At 39.4% G+C, this 17,635-nt stretch overlaps 1 protein-coding gene and 1 long non-coding RNA gene across 2 annotated transcripts in view; one reads left to right on the forward strand and one right to left on the reverse strand.

Annotated features, from left to right (window-relative positions):
- The window catches only part of ALK (ALK receptor tyrosine kinase), a 320,140-nt gene that overhangs the window by 97,786 nt on the left and 204,719 nt on the right, over window positions 1-17,635 (forward strand). The gene's annotated exons all lie outside the window — the stretch shown is intronic.
- Window positions 5,685-13,435, reverse strand: LOC134157112 (uncharacterized). The gene is made up of 2 exons (XR_009962189.1): window positions 13,325-13,435; window positions 5,685-5,902 (listed from the first exon to the last, which is right to left on the reverse strand). It is a non-coding gene; the product is annotated as an uncharacterized LOC134157112 (long non-coding RNA).

Genomic DNA, 17,635 nt, shown 5'->3' on the forward strand with positions numbered 1-17,635 from the left:
CTTGTCCTATCACTGCAGTTCTGATGAAGAGTCCCTCCTCTCCTCCTAGTGTATTGCTTTTTCCAAGTAGTGGTTATAATTTAACTTCTCAGACCCATTGCTTGAGCACTGACTCACGAGCACAACAAATAATTTTGGTGGGATCTGTGTTGTGTGTAAAGCAGGTGGACCAGGTTTGTAATGCATGCAAATACCTTCTGATATTCACATCAAAGAACATACATGCACATACTAAATTTCTTGCTACAAAGGTACAGTTAAGCAAAAATTTGAGGTAAATCAGAATGTCTGTGGTTGTTCTCCTTTTTCTTAAAATCTAGTGCCAGCTAGCTGCTGCTGAAATTTAGGAATTAAAATGAGCTTTTTTTTGATGTTAAGAAGGGTTGCTGTCTCCCTCCTGGAGAGGGGAAAACCCATGACAGAATGAATGTACTGCTCCAGGTGAAGAGCCTGGCTGGGTTGCTGCAGTGCTGCATGTTGTTGATGTATGTTTCTTCCGGATTCTTTTTGGTAAAGTTATACGTTTGTATCCGGTTTTATATGTCTGTCAAAGCAGAAGGGGAGACTGCTGGCTGGCTCCATAGCCCAAAACAAATGCTAGTATTGGTTGATGATTTCTAGTTGCTTATTGGGATAAAATTCCATTTCTAAGCCCAAAGCTTTAGGGTTTTTTTTCATGTGGAAGATGGGCAGTTTAGGCTGAAGCTTCTGTTCTGCTGTTTTCTCCTGTTCCTAGGGACAAGTACCTGGAGTCACACCGAGTGGATTTAGATTTGTGGGTTGCCCGGGGGGGGGTTTCATTTGCTTGCTTGTTTGTTTGTTTAAAGTATCAGGCGTGCTTGACATTGTCATTGGTAATTTTCCCTTAAGCCCCTCAGTAGAGCTGTAGGTCTGCAGCTCATAGATGACTGTAACTCGTGTGTGTATAAAGACTCATTTGAAAAATCAACACTTGGAGCTAGCATCTCTCTATTTTAAATCACTTTAATTACAGCTGCTTGGCACAGATAGTTGTGTGGTCTGTTTCAATCTGAAATAATTAAGCACAGTAGATCCAACCCCCACTGTTTCCTGCAAATTGTACTTCCAATTATCTCAATCTCATTTCATCTCTCTTGCAGACAGTAATGCACAGAGATAAACAGATAGCATAACTTGATTTTGGGATGGTTTAAGCTCATCCTTGTCATTTGGCTATCAAGTCATGTCAAGACGTTGATAGAGACAAATGCCTTGGGTATGATACATTGTGCTTCATATACTTTTCTGTAAAAGCTTTAGTAGGGAATCACTGGGATGTATTGGATGATGTATTGAGATGTATTGGAGAAACTTCTGTATTTTTGCCCCTGTCCCCACAACATGATAGAGCTCGGCTTCAAGGAATCAGAACAAATCAGTATCGATCAAGCTACCTGGAGGAAGAACTAGTTTTAGGTGTCTCAGCATTGGTTACAGTCACATCTGAGTGCTTCACTCACTTGGCATGTTCAGCATACGGTGTCACACAAATCATTGATCTTCTGAATAGGTTTAGATGGTGAAGTGCCAGTTTGATATTAAATTATTCAGGGTAAAAGATTGGAGGTCTGGTTGGCAAGGAATTGAAAAAATGATGCTTTAACTGGATAATAGCAGCCGGTGAAATTTAGTGTAGGTAAGCTGAATTGAGACATTGGGAGAAACAATCAGAGTTTGGCATATGTAAGGACAGATTCTGAGCTGGTTGTAATTACTTAAGCTGATTTTAGGGTAAGAATAGAGCTGTGAAAACATCAACTCGGTAGCAGTCACAAAGTAAATGTGTTGTTGGAACTTAACTGGGAAGGCAGTAGAAAATGGGAAATGCTGTAGAATAAAGGTGTGGGGCAGCTGTACCTACAATATATCATTCTGTTCTGGTTCCTGTGCATCAAAAATCATTTAGTACAGCTGGGGAACTTATTAAAAGGAGGAAAACAAGAATGGTTTAAAGCATCTAATGACTTAACTAAGGCTGCCCTGCCTGCAAGAGACATCTAAAGGAACACATGGCAGAGTTTTATAAAAATCACAGACTTTTATAAAATCTTTATATATGATGTATAAAGCTTTATAAATGTCTAAGACTTTATGAAACGCTGAAAAGATGATAGAGAAGGAATATTTGATACTACTAATACAGAATTGGATCGTATCACATGAAGTTAGTAGATGTCAGGTTCAAAACAAAAGGAGATCCTTCAGTATGTAACGAACAGTAAAACTGGAACTTTTTTTGATTCTGAAGGCTTCTGTGGGTGTGCAAATTGACAGGATTTGTGCAGGGAATTAAAATGCAGCTACTAAATTCTCAATTACCTTTTCTGGCTCAGGAAGTCCTTGTGCAATAGATCCCTGATGGCCAGAAGTGGGGAAGTACAACTGTTTGCTCTCCCTGTTCATATATTCTTTTCTATGTATCTGTAAGTGTCTGTTTTCAGAGCCAGTATGGCTGAAGTGAATGGATCTTTGATCTGTGCTGGTGGGGTTGGTGTGGTGCTGTGTCTGTCCCTCACATCCCAGCCCAGACTTTTTTCCTCCCTTTGAAAAAGGAGAGAAATGCACTATGGGTTTCACAGCAATTTAGAGAGAAGATGTGCTATTTAAACACTTAATACTATTTGCTATCCTGTTAAAGCCTTGTGAATGATACTGAACCATGCAAAAATCAACTCGGCTAAAAAAGACTTTTAAGATCATCAAGTCCAACCATTCCCCTAGCACTGCCAACACCACCACTAAACCATGTCATTACACCTGCTGATGTAGGGCCTCATCTATATGGTTTGTAAACACTTCTAAGGACAGTGATTACACTACTTCCTTGGGAAGCCTGTTCCCCCCCCCACCCCCGTAAGTGGACCAGTGAGAATCACTAGTGTATCTGCCAGCTTGGCCCTGCACAGTGTGTAAAACTTGCATAACTTTCTGCAGGATCAGGAATTTAATGTTAAAATTCCACTGATATGCTGAAGATTGAAAGGAAAGTCTCCTGTGTTAGGATCTGAATCAGGCCTGTATGTGCTGTAATGAGTAGGCAATCCATTGTGAATTACCAGACTTCATTTAATTCATGAATAATCAAAAAGATGCTATAAAAAATTCAAGCATTCTGCATCATTGACTGCTTTTATTTATTTTGACAAGTATGATTAATTCTTAATTATTTATGATCCTTCATAATCTATTATACCAGCAAATGTACTGCAGTCTATTGTAATGAAATATGAGGAATTGCAGATCTTGCAACTGTGGCAGTATTGCCAAAGGAGGCAGGTTAGACAACCCAGTTTGTGGTTAGAATGACAGAGTTTGTGGAACAAGGAAGTTCCACTTCACAGCTGTGTGGATGTATGTGTTTGTCATGCTGAATTGAAAGAGTCATTTGCTTCTCTGATAAACCTGAAACGGGTCAAACCAGCCATAAATTCTGTGCCTCTCAAGTCTTGATTCAAACACAGAGGTTTCTGTACTATGAGGGCCTCTAGGATAATTCAGCTCTGAGTAGCAGAGTGGTTTAACAGCCTTCAGAAAGCGTGCCTTTCCAGAATTCATCTCTGCTGCTACCTCACTGCAATGCTTAGATTTTCCTTCCTCCTGAGAGGCAGTCCCAGCTTCCTGTCAGCAACACTGTTGCTGTGCTGCCCATGGACTTGTGGAGAGGGGTAATTGTGGTCCCAGATCTGAGAGCACAGTTGTGGCTTCCTTCAGAGTCATTTTACAAGGAAGAGGAAGAGAGGAATCACTGTTACACAGTTAATTTTGCATATTTAAGGAGGAAAGACCAGCAGCAACTGGACCCAAAACAAGTACACAAAAAGTGGATCCAGATGTGTGCTCGATCAAATGTCAAATTAATCCCTTTCCAACCATAAATGAAGTTTTAAACGTAAAGGATTAGAGGCTTGACCACTCCTGACTGTGGTGATACGATTCTAGGTAAAGTGAATTTCTGCTTCTGTGATCTGAAGATTTCAGGATCGTGAAAATATGCAGCTGCTTGATAAAAATTTCAGTTGAAGAGATAAGATGGGGAGGTGTGACCACCATTTCAAATCAGAATTGAAAAAGTAATAAGCCACCCTGGAAGTGTGAACACCAATTGAGGCAACCCCTTAATGGAAAATGTAGATTAAAGTTTCATGAAGGATGGCAGGGGAAGTGAGGGATGAATGAGGACAATGTCCTGACCAGCACTGAGTAGTTGAAAAGCTCTTACGTAAGTTCTAACCCAAGAAGTATCTCCATGTTATGTTAATGTGGTTTTGATTTTTGTAATTATTACTAAAGAGAAGGAGCAAGGCTGAGGCACTGAGCGTATTAGCAAATGGGAGATAATGAACTGCAGGACTATAAAATGGCTGTTGACTTTAATTTATGATTCCTCAGACAAAGAAGAATGAGGTAGATAATACAAGATAATAAATAATATTTTTTTCAGATTATCACTTTGTTAACAAAACAGTAGAGAATAAATCAATGTGGGCTTGCAAGAAGTAAGTAGTTGAGAAGTTATTTTTCATGTAGGACTCTTTAAGCAGAAAAAAGACTTGTAACACTTAGAATTCCACTAAAAATTGGGGAAAAAGATTCTCTCTGAAAAAGATAGCTCTTTACCAGGGTAAAAGATTAAGAACTCATGCTGGACAGACAAAAGTTTTCCCTTTGCATTAATCCTTAAGACTGGTTTGAGGATGTGCCTTTATCACACAGAAGTGCTCTATCTTATGTGTCTGTTAAACAAGCAAACAGCGGATGTATGCTTTTCTATAGTAATCGTTATGTGAAGTTTGGAGGATTTGACAGGGTGAGTCTGAAAAGCCCCAGAAAAATCGTCGTCTTGGGATATTTTCTGTTTTAGGGGGAAGGTAGTTTTGAACCTCTTGCAAACCTGAATGTTTATTGCCCCCTTCTTTTTAATGCTGGAGAAGAATGTGGATCATCCTCATCTGCATAGATTCAGTCCAGATGGCTGTATAGTCCTCAGAAAGATACTGATGTGGTACGATGCCACCCTAGATTTAGTATTTATAAGCGTTTGGATAAGCTACAGGTATTCTATGAAGATTTGTAAACTTTTGCACTTTCCTTTAGTCAAAGGAGGGTTCAGTTTTCTCTTGGTTATTTTCCTTTTTAAGATTTAGCCATTGAGTTGGTAGGAATAATTGCTGTGAGTTGAAGGATCAGCTATAAACTACAAGTGAAACAGTAGAAGAATTAAGTGAGATCTGGAGCAACACATGGACTGAAAATTACTCATCTCTGTTACTGCAAATGAGATTTATGAATTTTTAGGGATGACTCTCAAGTTCTTTGTAAACAGGGAGGGTTTTAAAATAAAAAATATCTATTTACAGTGAATAGTTCTGGCTCTTCTAGTTGAGATTGAAATTTTGATACTCAGCTTGGTGTCCTGGGTTACACTTGGCAAATATAAATATCAAGTATTACAGCACAACTCCATAGGAACTTATGCAGCATTAATACAGCAAATACAAACCAAACTGGCTTCCAGAGCCTGTTGGGCTGTGAAGAAGGAGGGGGAGGAAATGCAGCCTTTTTCTGATGATCAGATTCCAGCTCATGTTCTGTCAGTGCAAGGAATGGCCCAGGTGTTCTTAGCATTTTGCAGCTTGCTCTTCTCATTAGTACTACACTTGTGCTTTGTTATTACAAAATGATTTCCCTTTAATGAGTCTGCTCTAAAGAGGCAAATTATTGTCTCGCTGTAGGACAGAGTGTTTGTTTATAGAGTAGCTCTGTATTTATAGGGACTGTGGGTAAGCACGTGGGTTTGTTGATTGTAGAAATCCTGTTTGTTCATTCCTTAATTCAGTGAAGACTTGTGTGCAGCTCAACATGAAGCATTCTGCTCGACAAACTGAAAAAGAGAAATTAATTACAGTGTGCATCAGATGATAGCATGCTCTGATGTCTTGCTGCATACCTGTGACTAATGTACTTTAACAAGTATGTCCAAAAAAAGTACAGACAATGAAGAAGAAATGGGTTGTTAAATGGTCTCTTTCTCAGCCTTAATGATTCTTTCTCCTTGGCAAGATGAGAGGCACATTAAAAGGACAGCTGGAGGGAAGTGTATCCTGCTCTTGGCTGTGTTTGACCTTTTTTAAAGGGAAAGTCTACTGGATTAACACACATCTGTAATTATTACCCCCCCCCCCCCCGTCATGTAAAGGCATTGTTCTTTATCCCCAAATGCTAATGTACATCCATGAGTACGTTTGTTGTTTTGTTTTTTTAATCGAACTTTTCAAGTCTAAAAGATAGTCATTCTTCTGGAAAGAATATGCAGTGAATTAAGAAATTGTTATTTGATAGCAGGCAGGCTAGAAAGAAAACTCCCTCTATTTTTTTGTATACTTATTTTTTAACCATACTAGGGACAGCTCACATATACAGCTCTGTACATAAAAACATAATGTATGATAAAGGACTATAGGCAAGACCCTGTAAGCCTTTCAGCCACTTTGCTGCATATTGCCCCTCCTTACCAATCACAGCCTAATTATATCCATTGTCAGTTACTACAATAACCTATGCTGCTTTAGTGCTCTACCTCTGAGGCTCTGAGTACTAAATAGGGCACTTCATACAGGTTTAAAGAATTGGGAGAAACGTTTCTCCATGCCATCAAAGAGAAATTAAAGCACAGCGTGGTTAAATCAGTAACCCAAGGTGAGTTGTGTTCTTAGCTGTGCCAAATTTGTATCTTTTACAACCTAACTAGTTCTAATAGTTAGATGCCTGTTGCTCTCCAGTAATTCTGTGATGAAGTTGGTTTTGTCCACTTGTAATGAATAAGCATCATCATGTGGATTTTGTACAGATCTACTCTGTGAGATTATATTAAAAGCATCAGTAAATTGACAAGAACTGAAATATTTTCACTGTTATTCTTCACATCAGTGATGATGTGTCTGTGTTGGAGTAGCTATCTTACCTATGCTTGGATGAATACATTAAAGAGAGTCACAGAACTCTGAAAGCTGAGACATTTTACTGCCGTGACTCTTGCCAAGAACCAAATCCAACTAATTAAACAGAAGTAAAAAACTCTTAGTTTGGAACTATGTTGGAGAAAATACCATGATTCAGTCAGGATCTTAGGGCAGGCTGAGCTAAACCCAAGTATCCTCCTAGACATGCCTTCAGAGGTTAAATCTTACAGGAATTGTTAATGCTAGAGCTGACCTTCAAGGGGAGGCAGAGTTATGAGCATTGCTGTTTTCTCTTAGAGCAGCTTAAAATGAGTATGCTTATTATATCCTACTCAAAGTAACTAGAGTAGGTTGCAGTGTTAAAGATGCTGAAGGAGAATTCTGGTTTGTATTTCTAAAACTAAATTTTTGTTAATACTGTACAATGTCTGTTTAGCTGGCCCCAAGCAACTTGCCTGGATTCCAATGAATAATCATCTGTTCAATTATGAGTGAGAAGCTGTCCCTGAAGTTTCATCTGTTTTCTTTGTTTGCTTGTTTTGAGAGCACAGTAATTAAACAGATGGTATAATGTGGGAACATGAGAATGGCCATGTTGGGAGAGCAGGAGAGGGAAGCAAACACAGTCAGACTTCTCAGAGTATTTTCTCACTCTACAGACTTGTGTGTCTCTGCTTGTTGTCAGAGACTGTGCACTGAGGGGAGCAATAGAATATAGCTCTCCGTGTTGTGTTTGAAGTCTGCTGGGATACATACTACAGTATCGAGTTGTTGATTTGGGATCTCCAGTCCTGGTCCCCCTTCCTATTTTGAGCCATGCTGCCATTCTGTGCAGTGAATTACATTATGGATCCTTGCCTTTTCAAAGAAGGTACTTTCTCTAAGTTCCCTTAACTCCATTTAATCCCAGTGCAGAGTCTTTCTTGTCTATGAAAAGCAAACAATGTAGAAATGCTTGACCCTTGCATTTTACCTTCCCTGAATAACCAGAATTTAAAAGAAGGTAAATACAAGTGACTGTCTTTGTTAAAATTAAAAAAGACTATATTAAAGTAATTTTGACTTGATATTTATGGTTCATATCCCTTGTAAACCTGGATGAAAGTCAGCTTTGTTAGCTGAATGCTCCAGTGTCACAACAGAGATGAGAGAAGCAAGCACTACTTAATTCTGAATGGCATTTCCTTAAGCATTCAAGAAATGTAATAGAGATTTTGGCCATTGTTCTGCGTTTTCTCTTCATATTCTATGGCTGTGAGCAGATCTTCTCACTTCTGTGTCAGGCTTTCTAAACGACCTGGTGTAAACACAAGTAAACAAGATGATGAGTAGATGTCTCCAGATTTGAAGAGGTGTTCAGACATCAGAACCAGAAGGTTTGTTGCTTGCCTTGCCTGAGTTCAAAGAATAAATCTTGCGTAGGACAGAACTGCAATAACTTGCTTTGTTTGTTGCTTTTTGTGTGGGCCATCTTGCTGCTTTCCTGTGCTTCCAGTGGGGAAGTGGAAAGGTCAGGCAGTCATTTGGAGCCTTGCAATGCACATAAACAGCATAATAAAGGTTAAAACATGACTCTCTTTCACCTGGCGCAGTAATTCTATTTGTCAAAGAAAAGCACAAGCTGCAGAATTCTGGTATTGATTTTGAGCTGCTGAAGTTTCAATTATGTTCTGGTTTCAAGGTGTTTATTCAGAGCATTGAAGAAATAAAAAGGCCCCATTAAAACAACATTATCAGAAAGGTTTAATTCCACTCTGTGTTTTTCCTGAATGTGTGGAAGTATTTGGGGAGGAGGCAGAGGATGGATTATGTTTGACTGCCCTAAAAAAAATCACGGGTTTCTCAGGCTGGCAGCTGTGGATCAGGCAGGCTCTGCCTGCCTTAGTTGATCCTGTGTGTCAGCAAGGTCACTTCACAGGAGGTGAAGCTTTACTATGACATACAGATCTTTGAATTTTACATACTGAACTTCCTTAGATTGGGGTAAAGGAAAGATCACTGTGGTAGCCTCACTGCCTAATTACAGAGTAGTGTAAAACCATTTTAATTCTGTAGTTGGTTTATTTATCCAGCCGGTGCAGGGCAATATATTTAGTGTTATGTCACTGTCAAATCAAGATTCCTGAGGAATTAACAGTTTAGATAATTAATCTTTGTTTTATCATCAATTAGGGGTTAAAAGCAAGAGTCCTAGAATAAGATATTGTAACATATTATGTGTTTTAGTTCAGAAGCAGTGGCTTCCACCCAAAATGACTTTTCCAATGACTAACCAAGCCAGAGGAGTACCTGTTAAGAGTAGATTATAAAACTACTTTGTAAAGATGCCAAGCCATTTCCTTGTAGTGGCAACAGCTGAATGAACAGCAATAATAAACATTTTTAATAGCAAGTTTCTTAAAGGACATTTTCTTGTGTATGAATAATAGTGTAGGATATGTAGCTGGTTGTCTTACCCATCCATGCAGAGAGGTGAATAGAGGGGTGGAAAAAGTTACAGCTTTTCTGAAGGAGTTGATCACCCAATCAGAGAACAGGAAATCTGAATCCCAGTTTCCTGTAAGCTTCTTGGAAGAAACAGTGATAATCGTAATGGCTTTGAAGCAAGAGATGGCTGAAAGGTACTCCAGGCCTTTTCAGGGTTGGTGTGACTGGGTGATGGTGGGTGTTTATTGTCCATGATTTTTATCATACGTAAAGCTGAACTGAATATGGACTGTGAATAATAGAATATTTGGGTGCTTGAGATCAGCAGTATTATTCCTGATTGCTTTAAAACCAAGGGAAACTCAACAACTTAAAAGTCAAAATGTTGACTATTTAGAAATTGAATGTGGGCTTCCATTAACACCTCTGTACAGTGACATTTGCCAGGAGTTGGGACAGGGATAAGGATATTTCACTGCAGAGGAAACTTTGGGGATGAGCATTCAAGTTTTCCTTGTAGTGACAAGAAAATGACTGCCAAGTAATAGGAGAGCTAATATGCTTTCTCTAGTATTGGTGGTGTGCATTTGCTTGTGTGCTTAACTGTTTGGGGAATTTGTATCATGGGTGACTGCGGTGTGAAGCTGAGCACTTCCAATTTGTTCCACTGAACTGGTGCGAAGGTCAGCCTAGACAAGGTGAGGGGAACTTGCTGGAGTAGGGGCAGTGCTTGAGTGATCTTTGTCTTGTGTTTTCATTGCAGTGTGACTGACAAAATGCAATTGAAATAACTGAGCTCCAACCAGGTGAGGTACCTCACCTGAGGTAACGCAGCTGCTTACCACAAGGGAAGAGGTTTTTTTGCGTGGAGGAGTTTGGCTGGGATAGCCCTGAATTAAGGCTTGGGAATTAACTCTATGTAAAATATGCACATTACAGACAGTGCCTTTAACTGGTCTCTACACGCTTATCTGTATGAAATGACACATTTCAGTGTGCTTTGTGGGTGGGCAGGTGAAGTGTACTGCATTAGAACTACACATTGATTGCTGTGTGTTATTTAATGTTACAGCCATTAACTCTGGGGAGGGTGAGGCACCAAAGACCAGCCCTGAGTGTGAACCTGTTCATGGGCATTGAAGCAAGAATGACCTAAACGACTCATAAAAATTAACTGACCTGTTGGTTTCTTGGTTGGTTACTTGGTTGTTACTTGGTATGCTACTCTTAGAAGCAAACCAGACTGTTATTTTTAATGAAACTGAGTTGCTGAACAATTCTTTGTTGCTAAAATAGCTATTCATAATACAGACTGCAGACGCTTGGTGAACTGCAGATTACTCTTGTGCAATATAATCAAAGCCGTGTTAGGTTTTTTCTTTTCTTTCTTTGTTTTCTGAAAAGCACCTTCTTATTCCTTCCTCCTCCTCTGATTTTTAACAGGTAATGTCCTCTTGTTCTCCTCTGAAAGCATCTTGGGCTTGCTGGATGACCACAGGAAGTGACATTTTGCTAGCCCTGATGTATTTGCAATGGGCCTGTTTGTGAAATTGCAGAAGTGGCTTCCAGTCTCTTGTCACCTGCCTAAAAGAACATGTTAGGCTGAAGTCTGGGATGTTTCTTGAAGTCCAGCACTGTCAGAGGTGATAAAGATGTGCATTGTGTCACTGCTGCTGGTATGACAGCTCTATTTTGTTGTTGTTGTTTTTTACCATGGGTGCAATGCCTTTCTTACCTTGGAGATTTCAGCTGGGGTGGTAGTGTAAGGAAGTAATGTGATGCCTCTTTTCCTCACTTCCATATACTTGAGGGAAATCGGTGCTTGCTATGTATGTGGATGCTCTGCACTTCCTGCCCAGAGTGGGGGACAGCCAAAAGACCAGAGTGAGGTTTGTCTCTGCACAGGGCATGTCTGAGTGTGAGCCAGTTAATCATCTTTGATGCCTGACAGATTTGGTGTTAGACCAGTGATTTAGACCAGCAGCAGCTTGCCAGCCTGTACCCCAAGCTTGTGAAACAAGCTGAAAAGGGAAAAAACATTATTTTGGGAGCTCTTTTGCAATCTGAAAAATTACACTAAGGATGGTGGTGGTACTCAGCATTTTATTTCTCTTCAGAATAAAAACCTGAACTAATAGCATGTAGCTCAGGGAGGGGAAAACTGCGGGAACAGCAGGTGAGTTGTGCAGAAACATCAGCATATTTGTTTACTACTGTAGGGCTCAGTCCTGCTAAGGACCAGTATCTGCTGTGTGACAGTAAAATATACGAAGTTCTCTGTACTTCTTACAATTATTTCTACTCAAATTCTTACAGCATATGTTTAAGGGCTTTGTTAGATTGAAATACAAGGCTTGCCTCTTTGCAGTACTGGGATCACAGAACGTGTTAAGTGTTTGATAGCAGGTCATCTCTGCTACTGAGACCTGCACTTTGGTCACATCAGAACATACAGAAGGAGAATGACTTGTCACTGGCCCCAGCACAATGGTGTTTCCACTCCTTTTCAGGTGGAGATAACAACCATAAGGATTTCTCCCCTGGAACACCTTTGGTCTACAAAGTACTAGCACTGAGAAGAGCAGATCGTTTATCACCTTCTCCATATTCCCAGATGTCTCTTTAATTGATGGCAATCTTTTTACAATCACTTTTAAAAAAAAAAGAAAAAATTGCTTTTGAGGAATTCCCCCCCCCCAATTGACATCAACTTAATGAGGGGTTGTGACTTTGTAATCAATTTTAATTATCGTGTAGTTAATAGTGCTAAATATAACAACTTCAGCTTCAAGATTGGATGATTGATTTTGAAGCCACTTGTAAATAATTGATCTTTTGTTCCCTAAAGGTTTTTCTGTTAATGCTTTGTAAAGTAGAGAACATTTCAGTAGCTAAAACACAGGAATATAATGTGCCATAGAAACCACTGCTACTGGAACTGGCTTTGTATAAACTGAGCTCTATATTTTAGTAGCTACACCAGGAAACGAAATGAATATTTCTAGGTGTTTTCCCCTTTCCCTCACTGACTCCGTAAGTATATGATCCCATATAGCAGCCATTTTGTCCCTCATTTTGGCAGTGAGCAAGACTCCTTAAAATACTCAGCAGACTCTGTCAAATGTTGTAATGCTAATAAGGATTGGTCCTAGTAAGTCTATTTTACAAAGAGAGAACAGAAAACTGCTTCATCCTGTTATTTTAAGGATACATGTGCTCAGTTTACAGATGACAGAATGGCTTTTGTTTTTGCATCGGTTACTGTCAGTCCAAAAGATGAGTTTTTCCTGTAATTCTCCCTGTTGTCAACAGTTCTAGAGGGTCTCTGACTAGATGTTTGTGCAGTCTTTTGGGGCAAAGGGTGCTCTTTGTGGTTGAAACATAACTGAGAACATTACTTTTAATATCTGAGGTGAAGGAGCACCCTTCTTCGTTTGCTCTAAGTTAGCAGCCTTGTGGCATCAGAGATTTAAATGATGTGTTAGAACAAGGCTCTTTGCTTGCCTGTGTATTAAGTGAGGTGAGAAAGAACAAACCCTTTTTGGATCACTCTTTAAAGCAGGACCACATTTTGTATGTTTGCAGAGTACTTAAGAGTTCCTTCAGAGGAAAGGTGCTATAAGTTGATATTACTGTTCTGTGTGTGATAGTGGGTCATTGGCAGTAATGGGGCAGTGAAAATGGATTATCATTAATGTCAGCAAATACAGTTTTAACAATGTTAAACCCATATCTTTGTGAAGCTAAATGAGATTTCTCCTAGCACAGCTACTTATCTGTATTCACTATGCATTGTGCAGACTACCTCACTATTCTTAAAGCAGTTACCAATCACCACAAGGAGTCAAGCAGACGCTGCATTCTCCATAATTACAAGCAATTTTCCAATTGAATTATCCCATGATTTAATTCCTTACCTTGCATCTGGAGAGCGTCAGCAATGTGCAGCTGTTTTGGCTTTGAGAATTAATTGCTGCTAAATGCATTAAGAGTGGTCTTGGTGCAGTGATTTCAGAAGAGTTAAATCCAGCTCCTTCTAAGTTAAACTTTTACTGATTTCCTGTTCTCTTGACTCAATATGGTGATACAAGCCATGGGTTTAGTAGCATTTGTCCTGGGTAGTTGTGAATATTAATTCAAAGTAAGTATGGTGAATGACTGAATTGAAATCATATTACAAGGAAACATGGAGTTTAATACACCCATGCCAGAATCTGTGAAGGCTGGAGATTAATGATCCATGATGTTAGTTTATACTGCTGGTATGATTGCTCAGCTATGGTTTGCAAAGGAAAGAGACTGTAACTTTGCAAAGTACAAAGTACCCAGTGAAACAGGTACGACTTTTCACATCATAGGGGTCTTTAGGCAGGCCAAGTACTGCAAATATAGGAAGAGCATCTTAGTTGTTTGTCCTTATGGGAAGGCTGGACAAGTACTCAAACTGGGAGCAGCATGTATTTTGTTTCTGAAATTAGAAAAAGAAATAGAAGGAATATTGAGAGCTTTGTGAGGCTGAGATTATCACCTGGGCTTTCCAGAGTCTGTTAGATTCCAGTGAGAACAGTTTGTTTTACCTAAAGTCCCAAATTCTCTTATTTTCTTTTTCCCCATTAAGTATAAAGAGTGTAGCTAGAGTCTTCAGAATCCTCAAATACGCTTGTGGGTTTTCATGCTCCTGCAGGTTAATGAGGACATTCTTGAGCTGCAGTTAGTTAAATAATGATATGAAGAAGATGTGGAACTTGTAAAGCTTGCATTAAGTTTCTAGTTTTGACCTATGTGACCTTTAGATTGATTATTTAATGTCTAGGCCACTGTTGTAAGCAAATACAGTTTGTGAAGTGTTATAAAGTAAGGTTGATACAAAGTATTCTCCTTGTTAACTGGTTTTGTTGCATTAATCCAGATAACAAAAAAGGTTAGATTTTTAGCAAGAAAATGTTATTGTTAAATGAATATGGTTTATGGGATGTCCATCCCTGTTCAGTAAACATTATTTATCCAGTGCTCTGGAACATGATTATGTGGCTAAATGTAAAAAAAAGGCTGGTTTAAGAGTTCTGATATCCTGGAAGTCCTGTTCATGTCGAATATGCAATGTGTGCAGTTTGGCTGGTTTTATCCAGGTATTTGGACAAGTTTGGGCCATCCTGTGCTAAGTCGAATTAGCTTTTGGGTAACATCCTAAACTACCTGAAGTTAATATAACCATATTGAAATTCCACATTTTTTCGATTTATCAAGAGGCAGATCCCGCATTAATATAGCTGCTTATGAAGAACATTAATTTAAGGAGATTATTTACTTAATACCAGCAGGATATTTGTTCTTATGCTATGGTATAAAGCTTCTGATTATACTAATGATGGTGGACTTGAACCTGAAATAGAAAGTAAGTTCTCTTTCGATGGAGAATGGAATGGAGTCCCAAAGGCAAAAAATGTAGCAAAAAATAAAAAGTCTTGTACATGGAGCATAGTAAGAATTTGTGTTCCAAGCAGAGGATTTATTGGCTGGAAGGGGTAAGAGCAGCTTGAAAGTTTCTTTTAGTTGCCACAGCAGACAGGTAAAGGTCTTCTGGGGGAGAGGAGACTATGCTGTTGCCATTGCATATAAAACAGTAATAGTGCCAAATGCAGATTGCATGCCCACCAGTCTGGCCAGCTGTGTTTGAGAAAGGAAATCTAAAATGGGAATAGGTCTAGAAAAGGGCTCTCAGAATGGTGCTTAGGGAGCAGAGACCGTGCCATGCCAGATGAGATTACAAAATGGCCCTTTTTAGTCTACTGACATGAGGAGTAGATATGGATATTTTAAATATCTTTGAAGAAAGGCAGGCAGATGTTGAATTACAGAAAAGTAAGGGTTGCTCTTCCCAGCAACATGCATACAGAAACATGGTGAGCTGAAAACTTCCCTATCTCAGACCATGCAGGTGCTGTAATAAATACCCAGCCTGCAGCTGCACCCTGTGCCACACGGTAGCGCTCTCAATTTTGGCGGGGATGCTGTTTTGTAGACGTCGGAGCCAAGTACATTGTCACCGTTGTCAGCATGCTGGGTTTTCTCTGCTTATCAGAAATCCTGCCTTTATTATTTTATTCTCACGTGGATTTGGATGCCCTGAAATACAGCCAGTTTGCTGAATTGCTTTTACATCCCAGAATGACAGGACTTCCACCACCCCACAGGAGAACAGGATGGCAGTAAGCCACTAGCGCTGTTTACTTACCTACAGTATGAAGAAGTAAAAGTAGGCACTTGGCAGCGGCACTGTTTCCCCCAGGCCCTCCACCAGTCAAGCACTGAGCACTGTGCCGTTTACATTTGGTAACTGAGCAGTTAAGGATGTTGTATTCTAATTACCTGGCCAATTATGTGCAGTGCAGAATTCTCTGCTAGTACTGCTGTGATAGCCTGAACTTCAGACAGTCTTGTGATTAAGCTGTCCCTTGGTGATGAAGTCGATAATTAACAAGAAGACATCTTGCTGAGTAGTGAGCAAAGTCAAAGAAAGAACAGAATTGAGTTTTCAGTGTTGTAATGCGGTTTTAGTGGTGCCCTTCTCAGGGAGAATTGTCTCTGTCCTCCCCTGAAATTAAAAATGGATACCCGTGTGCAAAAATGTGGGCCTGATTTCTTTATAGAGAACATAATTTTGACGATCAAAGGGCTGGAGAACCTACTGTGTGAGGAAACACTGAGAAAGTTAGGTCTTTTCTTCCCTGGAGAAAAGAGGGCTTGGGGTGGAGCTTATCACAGTATTCCAGTACTTCAAGGGCAGCTGCAAAGAGGACAGAGGCTTTCTCTTCACAAAGAGCCACATGGAGATGGGGTAACAGATACAAGTTGCACTAGAAGAGGCCTCATCTTGATTAAAAAAAAAGTGGTTTTTTTTTTTACGGTAAGAACAGTCATTCACTGGAAGAACTTCCCCATTGCTGGAGGTTTCCCAGATGTGATTGGACATGGTGCTGGATAATCTCACCTAGGCTCCCTTTCCCTACAAAGGATTGGACCTGATGGTCTTTTGAGGTCCTTTCCAACCTGGACTGTTCTACAGTTTGAATTTTTACTGGGTAAAGCACCTCAACAACGTGTTTCCTCTGTGACAGCCTAAATCCCAATAAAAACCTGAGCAACCCATGCCAACCTTCCTGAAGAGCATTCATAGTTGAATGTCTTTTGTGTGTACTCTTTGGAACTGATTAACTTTTATTGAGGGCTGCCCACTTAGAAAATGTAATCCTTGCGAAGATGTCAGCTGAGACAAGTTAACCTCCAGAGACTGTTTTTCTCCCTTGGCAAATTCAGAATATTAACAGAAGCCATTATGCTAAATGAGCAAATGTTACAAGTTATCCTCAACATTGTGAATGGAATTAAATGATTGTAACTGGTTTAAATGAACTAAGCCTGGAATTCTCTTATTCTTGCTCAAAGTTGTAGCAAGACAACTTAGAAAGATACATGAACTTGTATAAGCATCCTCTGGTCTACTAAAAATTGGTTTTGTATGTGGAACAAACCATTTTCCTTACATAAAAAGAAAATATATTTCAGAGAAAGATTAATTTCAGTCTAAAAACTAAACTTCTGGTTCTTTTGAAGACAAAAAGTTAAATCAGGGGCTCTATGTTCCAGCTAATGTGGTTCTTAAAACCAGCAATCATCATTTGGTAAATTAGTGCCTGAAAAGGGGTTGACAAACATGCTATACACTATAATGCAGTAATTGTGATCTGTGGGTACCAGGTTATTATAGCATTGAGCTTATTGGCTAAATGAAACCTGATTAGTTTTAGATGGTTTTTAAATTCTGTGTGTAGAGACTGAAAATGCTGCTCATGGTTGAACATGGTACCTTATCTTCTGTAAGAGAGGAATGCATCCTCTGATTTTTTTGAGTGGCATTTGTCCTTAGAACATATACTTTGAATTCTCATGAGTAGCAGCTTCTACTTTGATGGCTTTTAATGGCCTTAAAGGCCCGGAGACCTGCATCTGATCTCACTGTGGTAATTCTTACTATGCTGTTAATCGCCTTAATAAAATTAGTGGAAGCAGAGAGAACTTTGACTTACACGAAATACATGGGTAAGCTCAACTTTCCTTTAAGCAAAAGCAAATAGACATCAAAACTAGGCCGGACTTTCGAAAATAATACTTTCCACTGTTAAATCTGGCTAAAAGTCCTGAAATGTGACAATACATGGTTGTTCTGA

The sequence above is a fragment of the Pezoporus occidentalis genome, unplaced genomic scaffold (assembly GCF_034315485.1).
Source record: "Pezoporus occidentalis ecotype Australia unplaced genomic scaffold, CSIRO_AGI_Poc_V1 ctg93, whole genome shotgun sequence".
NCBI lineage: Eukaryota > Metazoa > Chordata > Aves > Psittaciformes > Psittacidae > Pezoporus > Pezoporus occidentalis.